Genomic DNA, 8,104 nt, shown 5'->3' with positions numbered 1-8,104 from the left:
TGCCAGTCAGAAGCACAGGTGACAACCTGGACTTGTGATTGGCCTCTGAAATGGGGTGGGAGTAGTTTTGTGGGACTGAGGCTTTAAGCTGTGGGATCTGATGCTATCTACAGGTAGATAGGGTCAGAATTGAATTGAGTTAAATTGTAGGACACCCAGCTGGTGTTGGAGAATTGTTTGGAGTGGAGAAAAAACTCTCATACATTGAAATTGGATGCAGAATCTTAATCTCCAAAATGACTGTCAACTGTTCTTCTCAGTCCTATGCAACTCTTCTTATCCAGATTGCCTTGTGACTTGTTTTGACCAATGAACTATGGCAAAAGTTATATTGTACAGTTATGCTGTGCAGTTAAGGACCTTTCTGTTAAGGGATCATCTTGAACATTTTAGCCTTAGCTGGGCTCCCAGCTGAATGTAGCCAGAAGAGTAATCCTAGTGAATACCATGTTAACAGGGGTGCCTGGGTGGTTCGGCGGGTTAAGCGTCTGCCTTTGGCTCAGGTCATGATCCCAGGGTTCTGGGATCAAGTCCCATATTGGGCTCCCTGCTCAGTGGGGAGCCTGCTTCTCCCTCTCCCTCTGCCTGCCGTGCCACCTGCTTGTGCTTGCTCTCTTTCTCTCTCAAATAAATAAATAAAATCTTTTTAAAAACATAAAAAATAAAGCTAAGCATACACTTAAACCATAACCCAGCAATTCCACTCTTTGGTATTTATTCAAAGGAAATGAAAACATATACCTACAAAAGGACTTGATCCTGAATATTAATAGCAATTTTATTCTTAATAGCTCTAAACTGGACCCAACCCACCAAGAGGTGAATGGAGGGGTGCCTGGGTGGCTCAGTTGGTTGGGCGTCCAACTCTTGATTTTGGCTCAGATCCTGATATCAGGGTCCTGAGATCGAGCCCCAAGCCAGGCTCCACACTGGGCATGGAGCTACCTTTCTCTCCCTCTCCCTCTGCCCTTCCCCCTACTTCTCTCTCTCTCTTTCTAAAAAAAAAAAAAAAAAGGTGGATGGAATGGATGAGCAAATAGATTTCCTTTTATTGTTAAGTAGCCTTTCATTGTATGGATGTAGTATTGAAGTACCACATTTTTTCGTTCTCTCTAAATAAACAAATAAATCTTTAAGGTTATACAGGGTGACTGGATGGCTCAGTTGGTAGAGCACATGACTTTTTTTTAAAAAAGTTTTTATTTATTCATTCATTTATTTGGAGCATGAGTGGGGGAAGGGGCAGAAGGAGAAGTGAGACTCTTTTTTTTTTTTTTTTTTTTAAAGATTTTATTTATTTATTCGACAGAGATAGAGACAGCCAGTGAGAGAGGGAACACAGCAGGGGGAGTGGGAGAGGAAGAAGCAGGCTCATAGCGGAGGAGCCTGATGTGGGGCTCGATCCCGCAACGCCGGGATCACGCCCTGAGCCGAAGGCAGACGCTTAACCGCTGTGCCACCCAGGCGCCCCGAGAAGTGAGAATCTTAAGCAGTCTCTGCACTGAGTGCCAAGCCTGATGTAGGGCTTGATCTCATCACCCTGACCTGAGCTGAAATCAAGAGTCAGATGCTTAACCAACTGAACCACCCAGGTGCTCTGAACATGTGACTCTTGATCTCACGGTTGTGAGTTCAAGCCCCACATGGAGTGTAGAAATTACTTTAAAATAAATAAAAGAACTTCCAAAAAAAATGGCTGTATAGTTTGCACTTCCACCAGCAACTCCCAATTATTATGAACTGAATTGTGTCCCTCCACTTAAATTTATCTGTTGAAGCCCTAACCCCCAATGTAACTGTATTTGGAGATAGAGCCTTTAAAGATAAAATAAAGGCTAAATGACTTCATAAGGTGGGGACCTACTCCAATAGGACAAGTGTCCTTATAAGAAGAGAAGAGACACCAGAAGTCCACACACACAGAGGACCGGTGATATGGTGGTGATATGGTGGCCATTTGGAAGTCAAGAAGAGAGGCTTCTCCAGAAACCAACCCTGTCAGTACCTTGATTTTTGACTTCCAGCCTCCAGAACTGTGAAAGAAAATTTTCTGTTGTTTATGCCTCTTAGACATACTCCGTGATAGCAGCCAGAGCAGACTAATACAGGTATGTAGCAGTATCTCATTGTGGTTTTAGTCTTCATTTCCCTAGTGATTAATAATCTTAAACCTCTGTTCGTGTATTTATATGACATCTCTAGCTCTTCTTGTGAGTATGTGTTTCTATTTAATTACAAATATTAGTACATCAAAACCAATTTTTGCTCTACAAATTTCTTAATTTGTTAGGATCATTGTTTTTACCTTGATGCTGTGACTCATCAGCATTTGTGTTTGCATAATCTTTGTAAAAATTAGGTTTCAATGCTGAAATTTTTATTTTTATCTTTTATTTTTTAAAAAGATTTTATTTATTTATTTGACACAGAGAGCGAGATGTGAGAGAGAGAGAGCACAAGCAGGGGGAATGGCAGGCAGGCAGAGGGAGAGGGAGAAGCGGGCTCCCCACTGAGCAAGGAGCCCAAATCAGGGCTCGATCCCAGGACCCCTGGATTACAACCTGAGCTGAAGGCAGATGCCCAACTGACTGAGTCACCCAAGCACAACACAATGCTGAAATTTTTAAATGAAATTTACAATAGCCTTCACAATGTTATAAGTTCAGATGTTTCATCTTAGACAGAACGACCTTCCAAAAACTTTATATTGATTTCATGAATTAGATAAAGAAAAACAAAACCATTATTGAAATGAATGGATTTTCTGTTTGAAGTATCCAATAACACCAACATAAAAGCAGGCATCATTTAACTGTTTGTAAAGTTCTTATTCTGCTAATGGAGCCAACACATTAACAGCTATTGCTCCACTTTTCATAAGTGCATAAGAAAGCAGTCAATAAGAAAATGAGTGAAATTAACTGAAACAGTCCTTTAATCTAATGCATCATATAGTGATATGTAGGTGGGCTTTCTACACCAGCTTGTGTTAAATTTTTGTCTTTCAGCATAGTCTCTTTTTTAAAAAGTACTCACTTTTGAAGTAGATGTCAATGCTTCTTCAACTGCTTTGTCTTCTGGATTTTCAGTAGTCAGTACTATCACTACGGCCCCTGTGGCGGATGTAAATAGTGGCAAACACATTGTCCAAGTTACACTTCCATCATCAATGGAAATACAGTACTGAATTTTTCATTAAACATGCATGTTATGGTTGAATTATGTTGTGTTCTTCTCTAAAAACTCATATATGTTAAGGTCCTAGACTCCAGTACCACAGAATATGTTCTTATTTGGGCCTAGGGTTTTATAGATTTAATTAGTTAAGATGAGGTCATACAGGAGCAGGGTGGGCCCCTAATCCAATATGACTGGTGTCCTTATCAAAAGGCTAAATCTGGATACAGGCATGTGCACAAGGAGAATATCATGTGAAGATAAGGAAAGAGATCAGGATGATGTTTCTAAATGCCAAAGATTGCTAACAAACTGCCAAAAGCTAGGGGACAGGCAAGGAATAGATTCTCCTAAACAGCCCTCAGAAAAAACCTACCCTCCCAATACTTTTCAGACTTCTAGCCTCCAGAACTGTGATACAACAAATCTCTGTTGTTCAAGCCACCCAGTTTGTGGTACTTGTTACATGGAAGCCCTAGAAAACTAATACCTGGGTCCATGTGTTGGAGGTAACCACATAATGAGAAGTTCTCTTAATTTACTATCGTGTAGAAAAAAATGCTAATGTAAAAAGGAATAAAAATGTGATACTTGAAGCTCATATATGTATTGTTAATATTGTTAATACATCAATAGTATTGGGGTGCCTGGGTGGCTCAGTCAGTTTGGCTCGGGTTGTGATCTCAGGGTTGTGAGATCTGGCCCCACGTGAGGCTCTGTGCTCCGTGCTGGGTCTGCTTGAGATTCTCTTCCTGCCCCTCCCTGCTCATGCTCTCTCTGTCTCTGTCTCTCTCTCTCTCTCTCCCTAAAAAAAATAAATAAATCTTCAAAAAAAAAAAAAAAAAAGCTTAATAGTATCTGTAACAATTGTTTAAAACTGAAAACAACCAGAATTTTTCAGGTAGGAGTAGTTTATCATTGCTACATTCATGGTGCAAATAAAAAAAATCAAACCAATTTTTAGTAAGTTTTAGCATTGTTTTAAAATTCCCCTGGCAACGTTTCAGAAGCAATCAGGATCAAACAGCATTAGATAGCCATGCTGCTAGATCTTTATCATAGAAAACATTTCAAGTTCACTCCTGTTTTGATTTTCGTGGCAGTGTATTCACACTGGGTATTACCACGTAAATAATCTGTGAGTGCAAGTTGCCATTATTCTATATAGTGGCTTTAGGATACTTAACAAATACTTTCAATTCTTTCATTATTATTATTAATTTGATTAGGTATGTTTGTAACTTACAAAATATGAATGCGAATGCACCACATGTAATTTTTTTCTTGTAATAAGAAACATCCGTATTATAACACAACTCTACTGTGCAAAGCTTCCTTCCAAGGAAGCTCTTTCACTGGGTTCTTGAACAGATGGTTGGATATAGGTAGCACTACTAAAAGTTCAGAACTTACAATGTCTTTCAGAATTTTTAAAATAAACTGTAAACGAACAGGCGGGCTTTTTGTTTTGTTCTTTAGGGATTTTGTTTGCTTTGTTTTACATTTTAGTTACTAAAGCCTTACAAGGTTATGTAGCGAGAAACCATCTTCTGCACCACAAATAGACAAGAGAATGCTATCAATATTTGTTTATTGTAATGTGAATCTATACTGGTGAAAACAACTTTTTATTCCCTTATTAAAACTTTCGTGTCCTTTTGGGGTGCCTGGCCAGCTCAGTCAGTAGATCATGTGACTCTTGACTTTGGGGTTGTGAGTTCAAGCCCCTGTTGGGTGTAGAGATTACTTAAAGATAAAATCTTAAAAAAAAAAAACCAACAAAAAACCAAAAATAAAATATTTTGTATATAAAGATTTTACTTATTAGAGCATGAGCAGGGGCGAGGGGCAGAGGGAGAGGGAGAAGCTGAGCAGTGAGCCTGATGTGGGACTTGATCCCAGCACCCTGGGATCATGATCTGAGCTGAAGGCAGATGCTTAACTGACTGAGCTCCCCCACGTACCCTAAAATAAAATCTTAAATAAACAAAAAATAAATGAAATAAAATTCCCCTGGCAATATGCCCACTTTGTGCCCACTCCTAGGGTAGACTGCTCCCACCATCTTACCCTTGATACACTACTGATCCACACCCTTGTCTAGTGCCCTCCTATATTGACTCTAAACTTGACCTTATGATTTGCTTTGGCCAATGCTACATGAGTAATCATGACAAAAACAGAGCCTTAGAAAAACACGTATATTGGGGCTAGCTCTTTCTTGTAGTCTTGAGATTGCCATATGAAGAAGTCTGGACTAGTCTGCTACACGGGGGATCACATGGTCCTACCAAAAGCAGCACTTACCACAAGACTTGTGAGTGAGGTCTTTTTTATAGACCAGCCCTGGTCAGGCTATCGGATGACTGCAGACACATGAGTAACCCTAGGTGAGAGCAGCAGAAGTATCTCCCACTTAAGCCCAGCCCAAATTCCTCCGATCCATGGAATTATGAGCAAATAAAATGGATGTTGTTTAAAGCCACCAAATTTTGGGGTTTTTATGCAGCAATAGATAACTAAAGCATCATCATAAGGATTTTGGCTTTTACTCTGAGTGAAATGGTTCTATGAACTGAACTGTGTCTCCTCCCTGCCCCCCCTCACATGCTGAACCCCTCATGTGACTATATTGAAGATAGAGCCTTTATAGAGGTAAGTAAGGTTAAATGAGGTCATAAGGGTAGGGCTCTGATCCAATAGTGTCCTTATATGAAAAAACACTGGAGCGCTTCCTCACATTTTCTCTGATATGTGAGGATATAGCAAGAAGACAGCCTTCAAACCAGCAAGGGAGCTTTCACCAGAATCCAACCAGGTTGGTACCCTGATCTTGGATTTCTGATCTCTAGACCTGTGAGAAAACAAAGTTCTGTTGGTTGAGCCACCCAGCTTATGGTATTTTGTTATGGTGGCCCAGGCTGTCTGATACATATAGGAAGATAATAGTTTTTGAGCCAAGGAGTAACATGATCTGAAATTTCAAAAAAATTATTCTGGCCGCTATGTTGAAAAAAAACAAACAGAAAACCCTAGGTAGGTAACCAAGGGAGGAAACAAGAAGACCAGTTAGAAAGATGGTGGACTGATCTAGATAAGATATAATAGTGCTTGGACCACTTGGGTCGTAGCTGTACAGATGATGAGAAATGGTAAGAATCTGATTTCTGAATCTACAAACAAGTTTGTTGACAAATTGAATGTGAGGTACAAAAAAAAGAGACAGTCAAGGATGGCTCAAAGATTTTTTGTCTAAGCAAGTAGACAGATGAGATCATTTAATGAGATGGGGAAGAATGCAAGCAGCAATTTGGGAAGGACCTACTAGTGAGATCAGGAATTCTGTTTGAGAATATTAGGTTTGAAATACCTATTATGATTATGCACCCAATATCAATGTGTGCATTTTCCCCCCCACAATTTTCTAACATCAGCTGGGTATCCTACAATTTAACTCATTTCTGACATCATCTACCTGATAGTAGTGTCAATCCCATGGGATAAGGACTCAGTCCTACAAGACCGCCCTCCCCCCACTTCAGATGGCAGCGCAAATCCAGGTTGTCACTTATATCTCTGACCAAATGACTATGGGTTGGAGACTCCAACAACCCCCCTCCTTGGGTTTGATTAACTTGCCAGAGCGACTCTGATAACTTAGAGAACCATTTACTTGCTAGATTACCGATTTATTATGAAAGGATAATTCAGGAGCAGCCAGATGGAAGAGATGCATAGGGCAAGGTATGTCGGAAGGGACATGGAGCTTCTGTGTCCTCTCCAAGAGTGCCACTGTCCCCAAACCTCCATGTGTTCACAAACTTGGGGGTTCTCTGACCCTGGCCTTTTGAGTTTTTATGAAAACTCCAATTCTGTAGGCATGATTGATTAAATCACTGGCCATAGATTCAACTTCCAACCTCCTTTCCCCAGAGGTCAGGGGGGTAGGATTGAAAAATTCCAACCATCCAATCCCCAGGTTGGTTCCCCTTGCAGGCAGCCCCCATTCTTGTTGCTTTCCAAAAGTCTCCTCATTAACATAAACTTAGGTATGGTTGAAAGAGGTTGGTTTTGAATATCAAGACACATCCATCACTCTTATTACTCAGGAATTCCAAGGGTTTTAGGCGCTCTATGGGAGAAATGAGATGAAGACCAAATACATATTTCTTATAAATCACGATATCATACCTATACGCATCCAGTCAACGGGAGAAATATTCAGGCTGGAGACATAAATTTAGGAGTTGTGAGAATACATAATTTAAAGCCATGAGACTAAGAATTAGCTAGGAACTGAGAGTAAACTGAGAAGGGGAAATACAAAGATTAAGTCCTGGGACACCTGAATGTTCAGAGCAACTACTTTCCAATTATGGTTTGTGGCTCCATGGGGTCCTCTGAGATCTTTACATGGGGGCCTGGAGGTCAGAACTATTTTTGTAACAATACACAAAAATATCTGCCATTTTAAAAAACTGTATTAACAATTGCATTGGAAATACAAAAACAATGGTGGGTAAATATGCTGCCACTTTAACACAAATCAAGACAGTATCATTGAACTCTATTAGAAACCGTTGTACTTTTCATCACTGCTCTTGTAGTTAAAATAAGGGTGCCAGTTTCATTGGAAAATGTTCTTGAGGACAGAATAAACATTCATTAAATCTCAACCCTTCAGTACATATTTATTTAACATTCTATCAACATGGAAAGTCCTTTTACAGAACTTTTAGTACAAGCCAAGAACTATGCCTGTCTTAAAGAAAGACACTTGTGCCACTGTTTGAATTGCAAGTTAGACTAACTGATATTTTTCATGAAACAAAATTTTTACTTGAAAAAATGACTAACAGGAAAAAATTATGCTTTTTCAGACTTGGGTTTTTAATAGACATTTTCTTGAAAATGAACCAAGTGACCT

Source organism: Ursus arctos, unplaced genomic scaffold (genome assembly GCF_023065955.2).
Source record: "Ursus arctos isolate Adak ecotype North America unplaced genomic scaffold, UrsArc2.0 scaffold_26, whole genome shotgun sequence".
NCBI classification, from domain to species: domain Eukaryota; kingdom Metazoa; phylum Chordata; class Mammalia; order Carnivora; family Ursidae; genus Ursus; species Ursus arctos.
The sequence above is the reverse complement of the archived record's forward strand: the minus strand, read 5'-3'. Positions refer to the sequence as shown.